Genomic DNA, 18,457 nt, shown 5'->3' on the forward strand with positions numbered 1-18,457 from the left:
TAGCTTAACACCCTAGATACTCCCATTGGGAGTGACCTAAAACCAAGGCCTCCTTTTCCTAAAAAATAGGTCAGGGTTTAAGAATGGAGAAAGCTATTCTGGCTGGAATCTATCTAGGGCACAGGTGTCTAGAGAGAAGCACATTAATCCTGTAAATTGGTAAATTCAAGGAAAGTTATTTGCGACATTTTGGAGGAGTCAAGGGGGATACCAACGTGCACATCCACACACAAGGCAAATTTAAAAACTGTTTTCATGAACACACAGACTTAAAAAAGCATGACAGATCAATTTACAGGGAATTATCAACTAGATTTTCAAACCAGAGTCTATTCCCAGTGTATCTGTCGATCAAGGTTGACGACTGTAGCACAAAACAAGGTTTTCATTGCCTCTGTAGCTTTGAGGTGATCATTCCAGGACCATGGACAGCTCATGGAACTACAGACTCTTTCTCTTTGGGTCTTGCAATCCTGACAACCAGAAAGACCCACCCCACCCCAGCCCCCTTTTTTTAAAGATTTATTTATTTATTTGAAAGTCAGAGTTACACACAGAGAGAGAAGAAGGAGGGAGGGAGGGAGGGAGAGAGAGAGAAGCAGAACCAGAGAGAGAGAGAGAGAGAGAGAGAGGTCTTCCATCCGATGGGTCACTCTCCAATTGGCCAAAATGGCCAGAGCTGCGCTGATTCAAAGCCAGGAGACAGGAGCCTCCTCTGGGTCTCCCATGTGGGTGCAGGGACCCAAGGACTTGGGCCATCTTCTACTGCTTTCCCAGGCCATAGCAGAGAGCTGGATTGGAAGTGGAGGAGCCAGGTCTTGAACTGGCACCCATATGGGATGCCGGTGCTTCAGGCCAGGGTGTTAACCCACTGCACCACAGCGCTGGCCCCCAAGAAGTACCCTTAATATGCCTTTCAGGGAAGGATGGTTTCCTCCATGGATTGAACAGGTATCTGAATGGGGTGTGGAAACATTCGCAATTTGGGGATGTTTACAAAGAGAAAAGGATCTCTTAGAAAGGTACAGGGAGTCGAGGTGTGATAAGTGTAGAAAAAAGGGAATAGAGGTTTTCAGTTTTCAAAAAAATCAATAGAGAAACTGGATTATTTGAGTGTCTACCTTCTTATGGACCAGTTCCAGTGTTGGGGTTAAGGGGTACATAAATATATGAGACAGAGAAGAGAATAAGTTGTGCAATCAAAGAGACCTGCACAAATGACATATTGCTCCTTGTGACCTATGTGAGCACAGGTAATTCGTTTAGGTTTGTTGGTCCTCAGTGTCCTCATCTGCAAAATGTGATAGACACTCCCATCTTACCTTAATACCCTGGTATAGTAGGAGGTTCACATGAGACACTGGCCCTCAGAAATTGAAATGTAGTTAAAATAATTACCACAATGCTAGTAATAGTTGTAGTTCTATACACTGAGCATTCTGAATATTTATAATCTAACCATGAAGAAAAAGTAATGTCATCATACTTGCTGTATATCTAAGCAAAATGAAAAGCCAAGAAATAAAGCATGTCACATTGTAAGTGGTAACACTGAAATGCAAATTTAGGTCTGTTTAACAACAAAGGCATCTTTTTCTACTCTTGCCTCTTCTGAATCCAATTGTTTCTAGTTGCATTCCTGATTAGGTTGTGCCAGTTTGAGGTAGGATAAGGCAGTCAGTTCTTTTTTTACCCATTCATCGATTGGTACAGCAGAGATCATTAAATCTGACTGCAAAAACTATCCTGATTTGCAGATGAAATGATTCTATATATAGGGGATCCAAAAGACTCCACTAAGAGACTATTGAAACTCATAGAAGAGTTTGGTAAAGTAGCAGGATATAAAATAAAATACACAAAAATCAACAGCCTTTGTATAGACAGACAATGCCACAGCTGAAAATGAACTTCTAAGATCGATCCCATTCACAACAGCTAGAAAAAAAATCAAATACCTTGGAATAAATTTAACAAAGGATTCAAAGATCTCTATGATGAGAATTATAAAATGTTAAAGAAGTAGAAGAAGACAAAAAAATTGAAAAATCTTCCATGTTCATAGATTGGAAGAATCAGTATCATCAAAATGTCCATTCTTTCCAGCACTGTGGCATAGTGGGTAAAGCCACAACCTGTAGTGCCAGCATTCCATATGGGCACAGGCTCAAAATCAGGCTGATCCATTTCCAATCCAGCTCTCTACTATGGCATGGGAAAGGAGAAGATGGCCAAGTCCTTGGCCTCTGCAACCATGTGGGGGACCCAGAAGAAGCTCCTGGATCTTGGCTTTGGATTGGCACAGCTCCAGGTGCTGTGTCCATTTGGAGAGTAAGCCAGTGAATGAAAGAGCTCTCTCTCTGCAGCTGGCACTGCGGCGCAGCAGGTTAACGCCCTGGCCTGAAGTGCCGTGCCGGCATCTCATATGTGCACTGGTTTGAGACCTGGCTACTCCACTTCCGATCTAGCTCTCCGGAATGGCCTGGGAAAGCAGTAGAAGATGGCCCAAGTCCTTGGGCCCCTGCACCCACGTGGGGGACCTGGGAAAAACTCCTGGCTAATGGCTTCAGATGGGTACAGCTCCAGCTATTGTGGCTGGTTGGGGAGTGAACCATGGGATGGAAGATCTCTCTCTTTCTTTCTCTGCCTCTCCTCTCTCTGTGTAACTCTGACTTTCAAATAAATAAATAAATAAATCTTTTTAAAAAAATTCATTCCTCCAAAAGCAATTTACAGATTCAATGCAATGCCAATCAAAATACCAAGGACATTGTTCTTAGATTGAGAAAAATGATGTTGAAGTTCATATGGAAACACAGGGGACCGCAAAGAGCTAAAGCAATCTTATACAAGAAAAACAAAGCTGGAATTACCACAATACCAGACATCAAAACATACTACAAGGCAATTATAATCAAATAAGCCTGGTACTGCTACAAAAACAGATGGATAGACCAATGGAACAGAATAGAAACACCAGAAATCAATTCAAGCATCTACAACCAACTTATATTTGACCAAGGAGCTAAAACCAATCCCTGGAGCAAGGATAGTCTCTTCAACAAATGGTGCTGGGAAAACTGGATTTCCACATACAGGAGTATGAAGCAGGATCCCTAGCTTACACCTTACACAAAAATCCACTCAAAATGGACTAAAGACCGAAATCTATTACCTGATACCATCAGATTACTAGAGAATATTAGGGAAACCCTACAAGACATTGGCACATGCAAAGATTTCTTGGAAGAGACTCCAGAGGCATGGGCAATCAAAGCCAAAATCAACAAAGGAGAGTACATCAAGTTGAGAAGCTTCTGTACTGCAAAAGAAACACTCAAGAAAGTGAAGAGGCAACTGACAGAATGAGAGAAATTATTTGCAAACAATGCAACTTATAAAGGATTAATAACTAGAATATATAAAGAGATCAAGAAACTCCACAACAACAAAATGAGTAACTCAGTTAAGAAATGGGCCAAGGACTTAAACAGAAGTTTTTCAGAAGAGGAAATCCAAATGGCCAACAGACACATGAAAAAACACTCAGGATCACTAGCCATCAGGGAAATGCAAATGAAAAACACAATGAGCTTTTACCTCATCCCAGTTAGAATGGCTTTCACACAGATATCAATGAACAACAAATGCTTGTAGGGATGTGGGGAACAAACACACTAATCCACTGTTGGAGAGAACATAAACTGGTAAAACTGCTGTGGATATCCATTTGGAAATATCTCAGAAATCTGAATATAGACCTACCATATGACCAGCCACCCAATCCTGGGAATTTACCCAAAAGAAATGAAATCAGTAAATAAAAGTTATTTGTACCCTCAGTTTATTGCAGCTCAATTCACAATAGCTAAGACATGGAATCAGCCTAAATGCTCGTCAACTGAAGACTGGATAAAGAAATTATGGGATATGTACTCTATGGAATACTACACAGCAGTAGAAGAAATAAAATCCAGCCATTTGCAACAAAATGGATGAATCTGGAAAACATCATACTTAGTGAAATAAGCCAGTCCCAAAGGGACAAATACCATATGTTCTCCCTGATCTGTGATAACTAACAGGAAATCCGTAGAAGTAAAATTGACACTTTGAGAAGCAATGACTTGAATACACCTGTCTTAACTGTTGAGGAACAGTTTTTTTTTTTTTTGGTTGTTGTTGTTGTTGTTTTTCTTAATGGAGAATGGGACTTGGAATTGGAGAGAGAGGAGGTGGGGTGGGAGGGTGAGTATGATGGGAAGAATCACTATATTCCTAAACTTGTACTTATGAAATTTGTACTCATTAAATAAATGGTTTCTTTGGGGAAAAATCTGACTGCAAAGAAGCTCAGGGACTCATATGACAGAAGCGAAAGGCTGTGTGAGAGAGTTTGGAAAGAAAATGCACCCAGGCTGCAGGAACCAGCAGCTTATACTAGAGACATAGAGCCCAAATGGAAGGAAGTAGACAAGCATAACTGAAAGCTTGACCTAACATCACTCTAGCGAAATGCCAGGAACATCTCATGCATTAAACAAGCTGTCACTTTTCCTTGCTCCCCTAAATGTCCAGTGTATTGTAATGATGCCCTGTCTTTCTAATGTTCACAAGTTCCTACCCAAAGTACAATGCAAAGTCTCTTTAAAGGAGGTCCTGTCCTGGTGTCTGCCATCTTCTTTTTTGCAGCTGTTAAATATAAGTAACTCCTCCCTTAATACTCATACAGTAGCAGTGCAGATGAAGTGAGTGTATATGGCAGTGCTAGAGCATATGGTAAGTGCTCCATAAAGTCTTGTTTCATCCATTTGTCCCAGGAGGTTCCTAGCTAATATGAAGAAATAGTTCACAGGATAGACTGAGTGGATCTCTTTCTCTCTCTCTTGCACATACTCTCTTTCACACACACACACAAACATGCATATTCACCCGTGAATCAATACATTATTGCTATAAAAGAGTAAACATCATCAAAGTCTGCAGAATAAAATGTATGCAAGTTTTACACTTCCCATTTCATAGTTCATGTTAACTGTTATGTATTCTTCTAGGGTTTTTTTTTTTCAGTGCCATTAAGTACACAGCATACATATATGTGTGTGCATAATAAGCTCATATCAACAATTATACCATGCGTTGAAATATTGCACTTAATGCTGTTTCTTGATCTTTTTTTTCCTGTCAGCAATGTATAGATCTCTCTCTTTAAATGGTTATTTGGCATTGCACAGTATAAATGTATCATTATGTTTTTAACTAATTTTTATTGATGGGCACTTTGGCTGTTTATAGCTGTTTGCTATGACAAATGGTGCCATAATGAAGGTCTTCATACATATATCATTGTGCACATGTGTACATTTTTACAAAACACTTAGAAGAAGGATTGCTAAGTCAATGTTTTATGAATTTAAAAATGTTGATGGATCTTCTAAATGGCTGTCTGTAGAATCTCTAACAGTTTACCATCTCATCATTGATGAATGAGAGACCCTATTTTTCCATATCTTTCATATTCATTATTGCCACTCAGGAAAATAACTTATTTCTGTTTGGATTTTATTTTTCCAAAGCTCAGCAACTTTTCATGTTATGGCCACTTGCATTTCTTCTTCTATAGGTCGTACGTTTGTGTGCTTCACCAGTTTTTCTATTGTACTAGCTGTCTTTTTCTTTTTATTGGTTTGTATATGCTCTGCACATTTTCTGGGTAGTTATTGTTCATCTCCCATACATATTGAAATTTTCTTCCTGAATGTGTTTGTTTTTTAATCCTGTTTTTGATGTCTTACAACCTCTCCATCCTGTACCTTTATTGATTCTGAATTTTGTACAATATTTAGGAATCCATGATGTCTTTCTCTTTATTATTCCAGGACTTTAAAAGTTTTTTTTCATCTTGGGTTATTTAATATGTATGGGATTTATTTTTGGGTATGGTGACAGTGGTTATTTTAACTTGGTTATTTTAAATATAGTTACTAAATTACCTGAAGAGGCCATCCTTCAACTACCTAATTTGAAATGCCATTTTATCAGGTACTAAATCCCAATTATACCATGTAATATACACTTGGTTTTTTTTTCCTATTTAACTATGTATGTATTCTTGTAGTAATTCTATACTATTTTAATTACTATAACTTTATGGTATATTTTTGATATAGCAAATTAAGGCTCCTACTGCTCATGAACACTGATTTTCTATTCCAAAATTTCCTGACTGCTCTTCCTTATGTTTCTCGTCAGATGAGTCTTAGAATCAGGTTGTTAAATTCCATGTAAAACATAGTGGTGCTGTGGGTGGCCTTGAACTGAATTTGTAGATTAAGTTAGGGAAAAGTTACAATTTTTCTTTAACTTACAAAACATGTATTGAGACTCAATGCTGAGCGCCGCTGGTAGCTGGTAGCTGTGTCAGAGACACCACCATGGATTCAGAATAATGAAGCCCCTTTTTGTAGGTGACATGGCTAAGCCTCTCTTACAGATGGACTGTAGGAACTACTCTGACTAGATTCTGAGTGATGGTATCTGCACTGAGGAGATAAGACACTGCTAGATTTAGTCCTTTCAAAACATCTTGTGGTTCTTAGCCATGTCTACCCTTGCTGTGGCAAACTTAGGGACTGTGTGCCCCAGAAGCAAACTATAGGATGGAGAAGGACTGCCCCAATCACAGCCAAGCTTCTCGTATGCAGAGACTTCATTTGTCACAGAAATAAAGCTTTTCCATATCCTGACTAATACAGCATTTTTACAGCTTCAAGTCTTTTAGTTTAAAGAGAGTATGTATCTCAATTTACCAAATGGTATTTCGAAACTTTCACTGAAGTTTTATTTTTTACCTATTTATTCTTAAATATTTATTTATTGTTTTAAAAATTTATTTGCAAGGCAGAGACAGACAGGCAGCTTCCATTTGCTAATTCACTCCCCAAATATCTGTAACAGCCAGAGCTGAGTCAGGAGCCAGGAAGCTAGTACTGATCTCCAATGTGGCTAGCAAGGACCAAACTAACTTCATGCATCACTGCTGCCTCCCAGGGTGTGCATTAGAAGGAAGCTGGAATGGGGAATAGAAGCGATACTTGAATTCAGGCACCCAAGATGGGATGTGGATGTTCTAAGTAGTGGCTTAACCACTAGGCAAGATGCCCACACATCAATGAAGTTTTAGACTTTTTGTCATACAAATCTTACACCTGTCTCATGGGGCTTATTCACAGGCATTGATCTAAGGCACCATATTCTAGAGGCTACGAGTATGCATTTTGGATCTAGATTAACAAGAGTCTGAATCCTGATTCTATGAAATATCAGCTGTGTGACCTTGGACAAATAGGTTAACCCCTCTGTACTTCTTTTGCTTTCTTAGAGATACTCTTCCCTTCTAGAATCATGTTGGGGATTAGATGTGCTATGTTTGGAATATGGTGTGCCTTGTAGATGGATAGCTTCTATTTTTGCAATTTTTTGTACTATTGGAAGTTGATCATTTGTTCACATAGGTTTTTTCATATTTTGTAGTTAATTATTACTGTTTTGAGAAAGGCTGTCACTGATATTCGTAAACTGATTTTGCCCCCTATCACCATAAACAATTGACCAGTTCTAAAATGTATCTCAGAATTTTCTAGATGCATAATCATATATTTGCTTAGTTTGGGTATTCGGATTATGGAAAAAGTTTCTGGATCAGTTTATACAAGATAGAGGTTATTCACTCCTTGAGGTTTTGAAAGGGTCAGCCTATAAAGTCCTCTAGGGTTGATGGCTACTTTCAGCTGCAGTTATTTAGCTCCCAGATCATTTATTTCTGTATTGCATGCCTATTTAGACATTGTTGTGACTCATACGTGGCAATTTATATTTTCTAAGAATATAATGCATTTCGCCAAGATTTTCAAATGCATTGTTGTAAAGTTATATATAGTATTTATATTAGATTTATCTTATCTTCTGTGCTTCTCTAGTTTTGTCCTCTGCTCATGCCTAATGTGTTCATTTGTGTTCTCTTTCTATCTCTCTGCTTTGAACAGGCTTTTTATATTTTATTGATAGAGCTTATTTTTTCCTTTTTCATTTACTTTTGCTTTTATTTTATTAATTTCTTCCTGATGTTTCATTTACTTTGTTTTACATTTTTCTGTTTTCTTTAGTTGAATGCTTCACTTGTTTATTTTCAATTTTTTTTTTGCTTATTAATAAATGATATAGGACTTCTGACTACAGCTGTGCCCACACCCAACAAGTCTGACAAACAGACCTCCTGCTTCTGCTCATTTCTAGAGAAGTGGTAATTTGAGTTTTATTTTTTCCATATTTCTTTCTCAGAAGATAGGCTTTTCTTTTAAATAATTCCCTATAGATTCTCTGTTAGTCTTTGTTGTGAATTTATTTTTTAAATTTTGTTTACTTTTATTTATTTGAGAAGCAGAAATAAGAGGGAGAAAGAGAGAGAGAATTTTTACTCTCTAGACATACACAACTACCAGCACTGGGCTGGGCCAGGTTGAAGCCAGAAACTTCAAGCTCAATCGAGTTTTCCACATGGATGGCAGGGACTCAACTATTTGAGCCAACACTGCTGCCTTCCAGGGTGCACATTAGCAGGAAGCAGGAGCAGGAACAGGAGCAAAACTGGGACTCAAACCCAGGCTCTTGATATGGGAAGCAGGCATTACAAGCACCATCTTAACCATTGGCCAAGTTTCTGAGTCCTTGTTGCTAATTTCTAATACTTATCTATTTATGTTATTTATTTGAAAGACAAATGGAGATCTCCCATCCACTGAGATTTCTAATATTATTGCATCTTATTCTTAGAATATTGCTTGAGTAATTTCTACTTTGGAGAATTTACTGCAATTCTGTGTCCCTTAATGGAGACCTAAGGTGTCAAGTTTAGGTATTGGACTCAATAAATGTGAGTTCAAACAGAGGCTATAGAGGAAGCATTGTGGTGTAGCAGGTTAAGCTACCACCTGCAGCAGCAGCATCCCATATTGGCACTGGTACAGGCCCCAGCTGCTCTATTTCTGATCCAGCTCCCTGCTAATGTCCTGGGAAAAGCAGTAGAAGATGGCCCAAGTGCTTGGGCTGCTCCACCCATGTAGGAGATTGGGAAGAAGTTCCTGGCTCCTGGCTTTGGCCTGGCCCAATCCTGGCTGCTGTAGCCATTTGGGGAGTGAACAAGCTGATGGAAGATCTCTCCCTCTCTCTGTAATGCTGCTTTTCAAATATATATATATATATGTGTGTGTGTGTGTGTGTGTGTGTGTATGTACATATATATACACACATATACATATATATATATATATATAAAAACTTTAAAACAACAACAACAAAAAACAGTTTGAACATCATCCCATCTGCATGGCCTTGACCAAGTCTGTTAACTTTTCTAGGCTCCAGGGTCTCAATCTACTAAATGAGGTAGTAACAATATCATACAGCTCACTAAGAATTACAGATAAAACTGTACCTCTCAGACAGTAGCCAAGTAGTGCATTGGCTATTATGGTGAATATCATTACTGCCACTATGAACATTGTTATCAGATCTCTTGCTCCATTCATACTGTCCAAGGAGTAAAAATTATTTCCAGTGGTTATAAGTCTGGAGGTGCTGGCTTCTCTCTAGATTCAGCAGACCAAGTTGCCATTGTTTATGTTCCTTTTTTTTCTTTTGCTTCAAAGCACATAATTGGCAACGTTTTATGTGTCATTCATAGGAGATAAATTGAACACATAGCATATTTATACATAATTAGTATATGCAATATATAATTTAATTATTTGTATTATACACATGTATATACATGTGTGTACATATATACGTATAAATAAAGTTCATTCTTACATTCAAGATCCCAATTCTTAGTGGAAATTTTATTTCTAGATATGACCCAGTTTGTTCTTTTTTTTTTTTTTTTTTTTTTTTTTTGACAGGCAGAGTGGACAGTGAGAGAGAGACAGAGAGAAAGGTCTTCCTTTGCCGTTGGTTCACCCTCCAATGGCCGCCGCGGCCGGCGCGCTGCGGCCGGCGCACCGCGCTGATCCGATGGCAGGAGCCAGGAGCCAGGTGCTTTTCCTGGTCTCCCATGGGGTGCAGGGCCCAAGCACCTGGGCCATCCTCCACTGCACTCCCTGGCCACAGCAGAGGGCTGGCCTGGAAGAGGGGCAACCGGGACAGAATCCGGCGCCCTGACCGGGACTAGAACCCGGTGTGCCGGCGCCGCTAGGCGGAGGATTAGCCTAGTGAGCCGCGGCGCCAGCCCCCAGTTTGTTCTTTATTGTAACATTTAATAAGTTGAACTGTCCACATCCTAATCTCCAAAATTCTTGAATATGTCATTTTACAAGAGGGACTTCGTGGAGGAGATTAAGTAAAGGATTTTAAGAAGATGAGCTTGGATTATCTGGGTGGACCCAATGTCATCACATGGGTCCTTGTAAAAAGGAGACAACATGGTCAGGGTTAGAGAAGCACATGATCCAGTATGGCCATCAGTCAGGCAATATAGGCAACTCACAGCAGTCAGAAGTCAAAAAGACAGGCTCTCCCCTAAAGTTTCCAGCAGGAATACAGCCCTGCCAAGGACAAGGTTTTAGGAATTCAGACCCCTAGAACTGTAAGATAATGCATCTGTGTTTTTTAAATTTTTTTTTATTTGACTGGTAGAGTTAGAGAGAGAGAGAGAGAGAGAGACAGAGACAGAGAGAGACAGAGAAAGGTCTTCCTTCCATTGGTTCACTCCCCAAATGGCCACGACGGCCAGAGCTGCGCCAATCCGAAGCCAGGAGCCAGGTGACTCTTCCTGGTCTCCCATGCAGGTGCAGGGGCCCAAGCACTTGGGCCATCCTCCCTGCCCTCCCAGGCCACAACAGAGAGCTGGACTGGAAGAGGAACAACCAGGACTAGAACCTGGTGCCCATATGGGAATGCCAGCACCGCAGGCGGAGAATTAACCAAGTGAGCCACGGCGTGGGCCCCGCATCTATGTTTTTTTAAGTCACTAAGTTTCTGGTGACTTATTACACAAGTGACAGAAAATATGCAACCCTTAGAGGGGAACTGCTCCCATTTTCAGGGTAGAAAACCAAAGTTCAGACGAACCAAGTGACTCGTGCTAGGAGGCACACTTAGTTGTGGTACTAGGCATTGAAGCTGGGAGTTCACATCTCGAGGTACATGTGTATGATTTTAACTATCACACTATAGGTTCATGGTGATTTTCTTTTGCCTAGAGGTAGGAAAGGATTGTAGCTTAGCAAGAGAGCAAGCAGAGAGAGATAAAAGGCTGGGGGTATGCTTAGTAAGACCATTAGAGATATAGGGAAAAAACCAGGGAGTCATAAAGGCAAACGATGCTCTGGGTTTTGAAACGTGAGCAATTCTCTCCCTAAGCCACCTCAGGGCACGGGAAGATAAATGTGAAGGTCTGTTTAGTTGTTGGTTTCTTTTTAAAATTTTATTTTTGTACAATGCCACATAATTATACAGCTCCTTTAGAACATTCTGTCGTCTGGGAGATTTTCTTACAGAAATTCTAAAGAGCGTAGGCTCACAGGAAAGCAGCCAAGATCTGCATGAAACTATATTTATACATATGCCAAAATGCAAAGCATAAAATAAAATAAGTACAAAGATACAAACTGGGCATTTTAGCTGAAGGCAACAAATGTGTTACCCTTAACATACCCATCACATTATAAGGAATACTAGAACGAGATGGGAGTTTATAGAGATTGTACCATAAAAACTCTTATGTGTTTAGCCAAGAGCATGTCGTATTTAATTCTCATGGCATTATAGTGAGACAGGTGCTTTTATTCCAGCATTGCCAACCAGGACCCTAATCCTTGGGACATTTAATTTCCTTGACCAAGGTCATAAGAGAACTTCAGAAATGTCCAGACCTTTACTTGAATCTTCTTGCTCTAAATTCTGTGCTCTTTCCACTTCAGGATGAATACCTTCCTCCAATCTCCTTGTTTTTCAAAGGAGGAAGAAGGGACCTACAGAACAATGGTATTGTATACAAATTCTTTTTTTTAAAGATTTATCATATTTATCTGAAAGGCAGAGAGAGAAAGAGAGAGATCTTCCATCAGCTGTTTCACTTCCCAAATGACTGCGACAGCCAGGGCTGAGCCAGAATAAAGCGAGGAGCCCCGAGCTTCTTCAAGGTCTCCCACATGGGTGCAGGTACCCAAGTACTTGAGCCATCATCTGCTGCCCTCCTAGGTATATTAGCAGGGAACTAGATCAGAAGTGGAGTAGCTGGGACTCAAACTGGATCCCACATGAGATGCAGGCATCACAGGCGCAGTGTAACATTCCACACCACAGTGTTGGCCTCATGTACAAATTATTAAGGCAGATAATATGTTTATTGAATCACATACTTATCCATTCATTCATCTCTCAAAGCTTTATGAAATCAATAAAATTGTTTATTGATATGCAATACTAGGAGATTCCAAGATGGAAGAATAGGGAAAAGACGGGCTGCTTTTGAACAGGGGAAAATAGAAGGAAAGTGGAGAAAGTGCATTCTTAGGGGAGAATCAGAAAGAAGTTTGCAGTGGAAATTCCACAGAAGGAAGAGGGACACTGTGGAGCAGAACTGAAGGCTCAGACACACAGCAACAAGTGCAGCCATCACACACGACTCCCACAGCCAGGACCTGGAGGAGATGCCAGCTTTGGAGAATGAGGTGAGAGCAGGCTGTGGCAGTCCAGACCATTGATGATACTGCCTGAGGCAGAGCCTTGCAGATCTTTGAGTCTGGCCTGGACTCCTAGTGAGGGGCAGGGTACCGACTAAGTCCAGTGAAAGAAAAGCACATTTCTTTCTCCCTATACCCCACAAGGGCACCTGGCAGCTGGCAGGGAGAAGGTGCCATTTTGACACCAGTAGAGGCTGTGACGACTCCTGTGTGTACATGTGATCAATGGATTTTACCAGATGGAAAATACTGTATTCCCCACTGACTTTGAGTCTGGCTGGGAGGATTGACAGGCAGCTGGGCACCCACATAGGACTGTGAGGTACCCCCATCCACTCAACATATCACAGGCTCTAGCGGCTTAAACTGCCAAGGTGGAGAACCCACAGACATTGGGTCTGGGAACATCTGGGTCCTCTCCATGGACTAGGAAGGCTTGTAGGGCTGAACAGATCCTCTGCACCCCATGACCGTGGGATCCTTGTGTACTATGACTGTGGGGATTTTGAGACTGCACAATGGTGCCAAGGCTCAGGTTGGGTCTCTTGGCATTCACTGTGTCTGATGTCAAAGGTCCAGAGCTCCCTGACAGACTGGGTTGGTTCACCAAACAGAATTCCTTGCTCACACTAAGGACCACACAGATCCTTTGTGCAGTTCATGTGCCAGTGTGGATGAGAGTGCACTAACCTTGGTCATTGATCACCTTGAAAGAGAGGAGATGAAGGTGTGGTTATGCCAAAAGGCATGATCATACTCTCTCCCTTACTGACAATAGAGGAGATCTAATGTAGCCAACTTGGGTGTCACCCTGGATTCTCACTCCACTATGAAGCACTGACCAGAGCTCCCACTCTGACCCAGAACACACATCTGGGTATTCACTGAAAGAGCAGACACTCCACTAAGACAGAGAGACATAGTTCAAAGATAAAAATCCATCACAGGAGAAAACCAACAAATATTTCCACAAATGCCTAAAAATAAATGCAGAAATCCAATAAACAAGAATAAGGACGACAACATGACTCCCCTAAAGAGAATATAACACTTTAATATTATAATATGAAGACAAAGAGATTGTTGAAATGCCTGAAAAGAAATTCAAAACAATGATCATCGTATTAATCAGAAGTGATGAGAAGAAAATTTGTGAGATAAAGAAATCCAAACATGACATGGAGGAAAAATCTTCCAATGAGATTGAGATTCTGAAATGAAATCAAACTGAAATATTGATAATGAAGAATTAAATATGTCAAATAAAAATACCGTGGAAAGCACTAATAGCAGACTTGGTTAGGTAGAAGAAAGAATATGCAAGCTAAAAGAAAAATCTTGGGAAATATCTCAGTTAGTCCCAAAAAAGAAAAAGAAATTTAAAAAAGTAAAAACAATGTTTGAAATTTACAGGATATAATCATATGACCCAACATACAGGTCTTAAGAGTGTCTGAAAGGAGTGAAAGGAGAGAATGGATTAGAAGGCCTATTTAGTGAAATAATAACAGAAAACATTCCTAATTTGGAGAAAGAAGGAGACATCCAAGTACACCAAGTACAGGAAGCACCTAGAACTACTAATAGACATGAACAGAAAGGATATTCAGCATGATGCACTGTAGTCAAACTTTCAACAGTAAAACATAAAGAAAAGATTCTAAAATGTACATGAGAAAAGTCCTAGATTACTTTCAGAGGCTCTCCAGTTAGACTCACAGTTGATTTCTCATCAGAACCCTCCAGGCTAGGAGAGAATGGAGAGGCATAGTCCAAGCCTTAAAGGAAAAAACAGTCAACCCAGAATACTATACCCTGTAAAGCTCTCACTTATGCATGAAGGTGAAATTAAGACCTTCCTAAACAAACAGAAATTGAAGGAATTTGTCAATATTTATCTGGCCTTAAAAATGATACTTAAGGATGTGCTACACAAAGAAATACAGAAAGATAGTCAGCATTATGAAATAATCTAAAAGCAGAAAATATCCCAGTAAAAGTACAAAGGAAATCCAAAGCAAACAATAGGAATATTTATGGAAAAAAGTACCAAGTCATTACTTATCAATAGTAACCTTGAATGTATATAGCCTAAATTCTATAACTAAAGGATACAAACTGGCTGAATGGATTAAAAAGCAAGACATATCTATTTGCTGCCTATAAGAAACACACCTCACCAACAAAGATACATGTACTCTAAAGTGAAAGACAGAAAAATATATTCAATGCTAATGGAAAGCAAAAATGAGCAAGTGCACCTATCCTGACATCAGACAAAATGGACTTTAACACAAAGACTCTAAAAAGAGACAAAGAAGGGCATTATGTCATGATTAAGGGATCAATTCAACAGGAATATATGAGTATAATAAATGTATATGCACCGAATGCTAGGGTGCTTCATTATTTAAAACAAATTTTAATGGAACTAAAAGGAGACATAGACTCCCATACAATAGTAAAGGGGGACTTTAACATCCCATTTTCATCAATGGAGAGATTAACTAGACAAAATCAACATGGAAACAACAGAGTTAATTTGCATTATGGAACAAATGGATCCAACTGATATCTATAGAACATATATCACATAGTTCTTTTCATTAGTGCATGGAATTTTCTCTAGGATAGAACATATGCTAGGATATAAAGCAAGTCTCTGAAATTTCAAAAAAATTTGAAATCATAACATGTATCTTTTCTGACCACAATGGAATATAGCTGGAAATTAGCAATATAAGAATCTGTAGAAAATGTGAAAACATGTGGAGACTGAATAACACACTCTCGAATAAACAGTGTGTTATAGAAAGCATCAAAAGGGAAATGAAAAAAATTCTAGAAACAAATGAAGATGACAATACAATGTATCAAAAGTTTTTGGATACAGCACAAGCAGTGTTAAGAGGAAGCTTATAGCAGTTGGTGCTCACAACAAGAAATTGGAAAGGCATCCAATAAATGAGCTATAAATGCAGCTCGAGGACCTAGAAAAATAACTATAAACCAAACCCCAAATTATTAGGAGGAAAGAAGTAATTAAAATTAGAGAAGAAATAAATTTTTTAAAAAATACAAAAGATCAGTGAATTGAAGAGCTGGTTTTTATAAAAAATAAACAAAATTGATATACCATTGACCCAACTAGCCAAACAAACAAAGAGAGTGAAGACCCAATTCCATAAAATTATAGATGAAAATGGAGATTTAACAACAGATAACACAGAAATAAAATGAATCATCAGGAATTACTACAAATAGCTATATGCAAACAAACTGGAAAATCTAGAAGAAATGGATAGGTTCCTGGAAATATAAAATATACCAGGTTGAGTTATGAAAACATAGAAAACCTAAACAGACCAATAACAACCTAGACAGAGATTGAATCAGTAATAAAGATCTTTTTCAAAAAAAAAAAAAAACCAACCAGATGGCTACACTGTTGAATTCTCCCAGACTTTTAAAGAAGAAGTAATTTAAATTAATTTCAAGCTATGCAAATATTCAAAACAATTAAAAGGAGAGAATATTCACAAACTCCTTCTATGAGGTCAACATCACCTTCATTCTAAAACCAGAAAAAGATAAAGTAAAGAAAGAGAACCAATATCACTGAAAGAAAGACCAATATCACTGATGAACATAGATGCAAAAAATACTCAATAAAATATTAGCTAATCAAATCCAACAGCACTTCAGAAAGATCTTTCACTTGGACCAAGTGGGATTGATCCCTGGAATGCAGGGATGGTTTAACATATGCAAATCAATGAATGTGACACATCACATTAACATATTGAATAAAAACCATATGATTGTCTCAATAAATGAAGAGAAAACATTTGATAAAATACAACATCCTTTCATGATAAAAATTTCAAGCAAATTGGGTATAGAATGAACATTTTTTGACAAAATCCAGGCAATATATGACAACCTCACACCCAGTATCATATTGAATGGGAAAAAGTTGGAAGCATTTCCAATAAGACACAGAAGCAGACAAGGATGCCCACTTTCACCATTGCTATTTGATACAGTCCTGGAAGTTTTAGCTAAGACAGGCAAGAAAAAGAAATCAAAATGATACAAATTGGAAAAGAGGAAGTCAAATTATCCGTGTTTGCAGATGAAATGTTTCTATATAGAGGGGAACCAAGAAGATTCCACTAAGAGACTATTAGAATTCATAAGAGAGTTTGGTAAAGTTGAAGGATATAAAATTGACACAGAAAAATCAATAATCTTTATATATACAGACAATGCTATGGCTGAGAAAGAACTTGTAAGATCTGTCACATTCACAATTGCTAAAAACATTTTAAATACCTTGGAATAAATAAATTTAACAAAGGAAGTGAAAAATCTCTACAGGAAAAATCTTTCATGTTCATGGATTTGAAGAAATAATATCATGAAAATGTCCATACTGTTTAAAGCAATTTACAGATTCAATATGATCCAAATCAAAATAGCAATGAATTCTTCTCAGGCTAGAAAAATTGATGCTAAAACTCATATGGAAATACAAGAGACCCCCAAATAGGTAAAGCAATCTTAAACAATAGAAACAAAGTTGGAGGCATCACAATACCAGATTTCAAGAAATACTAGCAGTAGTTAGAATCAAAACAGCCTGATACAGGCAATAAGAGAGGACTATAGACCAATGGAACAGAATAGAAACTCCAGAAATCAATCCACATATCTACAGTCAACTTGTCTTTGACATAGAGCCAATATCAATCCCTTGAGATTGGACAGTCTCTGCAAAAAATAGTTCTAGGATAATTGGATGTCTGCATGCAGAAGTATGAAACAAGACCCCTACCTTACACCTTACACAAAAATCAACTCAAAATGGATGAAGGATCTAAATCTATGACTTGATACCATCAAATCACTAGAGGAGAACATTGATGAAATTCTGCCAGACATTGGCAAAGCCAAATACTTTGTGGAAAAGACCCCAGAAACATGGCAATCAAAGACAAAACTGACAAATGGGATTACATCAAGCTAAAAAGCTTCTGCACTGCAAAGGGAACACTCAGCAAAGTGAAGTTGCAACCAACAGAAGTGAAGTTGCAGAGAAAACATTTGCAAATTACATATCTGATAAAAGATTAATATTCAGGAAAGCCTGGGCTTCAGCAGAAGTCAGCTTGTGAAGAACCCTGGTAGCTCTGCCAGCCAAGAGTTGGATCACTGGAAATGGACCTGCCCTGGAGTCGAAGGATGTCCAGGCCAGAGCCACAGATCTTATTGGCTCTAAGCTGAAAAGCCCTTCACTCAGCCCAGCTTTCAAAGTGACCACTGCAACTGAGGAAATGGCCAAATAGGGTCAGTAACATTGCAGGCAGAACTGTATATTTCCTGTTGGAGTTGCCACTTGCCTTTACCTGGCCAGCTCTCCTCCCAGGCCAGCTAGGTAATGGAAGTCAACAGGGTGCCTTCCCCAAGGAGGTTCACACCTCCCTTAGGGTGTAGGCTATATGAAGAAATGGATGAATATGAGCCTCATAATTTACAAGGCTTTAAAGCCCACCTGATTATTATCAAGCCCCTTCTGTCAGGTTCTATTTGCCTCTCAATCAGAAAACTTAATTGTAGCTCAGATAGCACCTTTCTTAGGTTCTCTAATAACAACTCTGTCCTCTGTATCTAGCCCACTTGAGCCTCATTCCTTTGTAATCATAACCTCTACT

At 38.9% G+C, this 18,457-nt stretch overlaps 1 protein-coding gene across 6 annotated transcripts in view; it reads right to left on the reverse strand.

The window, feature by feature from the left end:
• ASTN2 (astrotactin 2) overlaps nucleotides 1-18,457 on the reverse strand; it is a 1,018,233-nt gene that overhangs the window by 362,953 nt on the left and 636,823 nt on the right. The window lies entirely within an intron of this gene.

The sequence above is a fragment of the Oryctolagus cuniculus genome, chromosome 1, assembly GCF_051225735.1.
Source record: "Oryctolagus cuniculus isolate XC-2025 breed Fujian yellow rabbit chromosome 1, ASM5122573v1, whole genome shotgun sequence".
NCBI lineage: Eukaryota > Metazoa > Chordata > Mammalia > Lagomorpha > Leporidae > Oryctolagus > Oryctolagus cuniculus.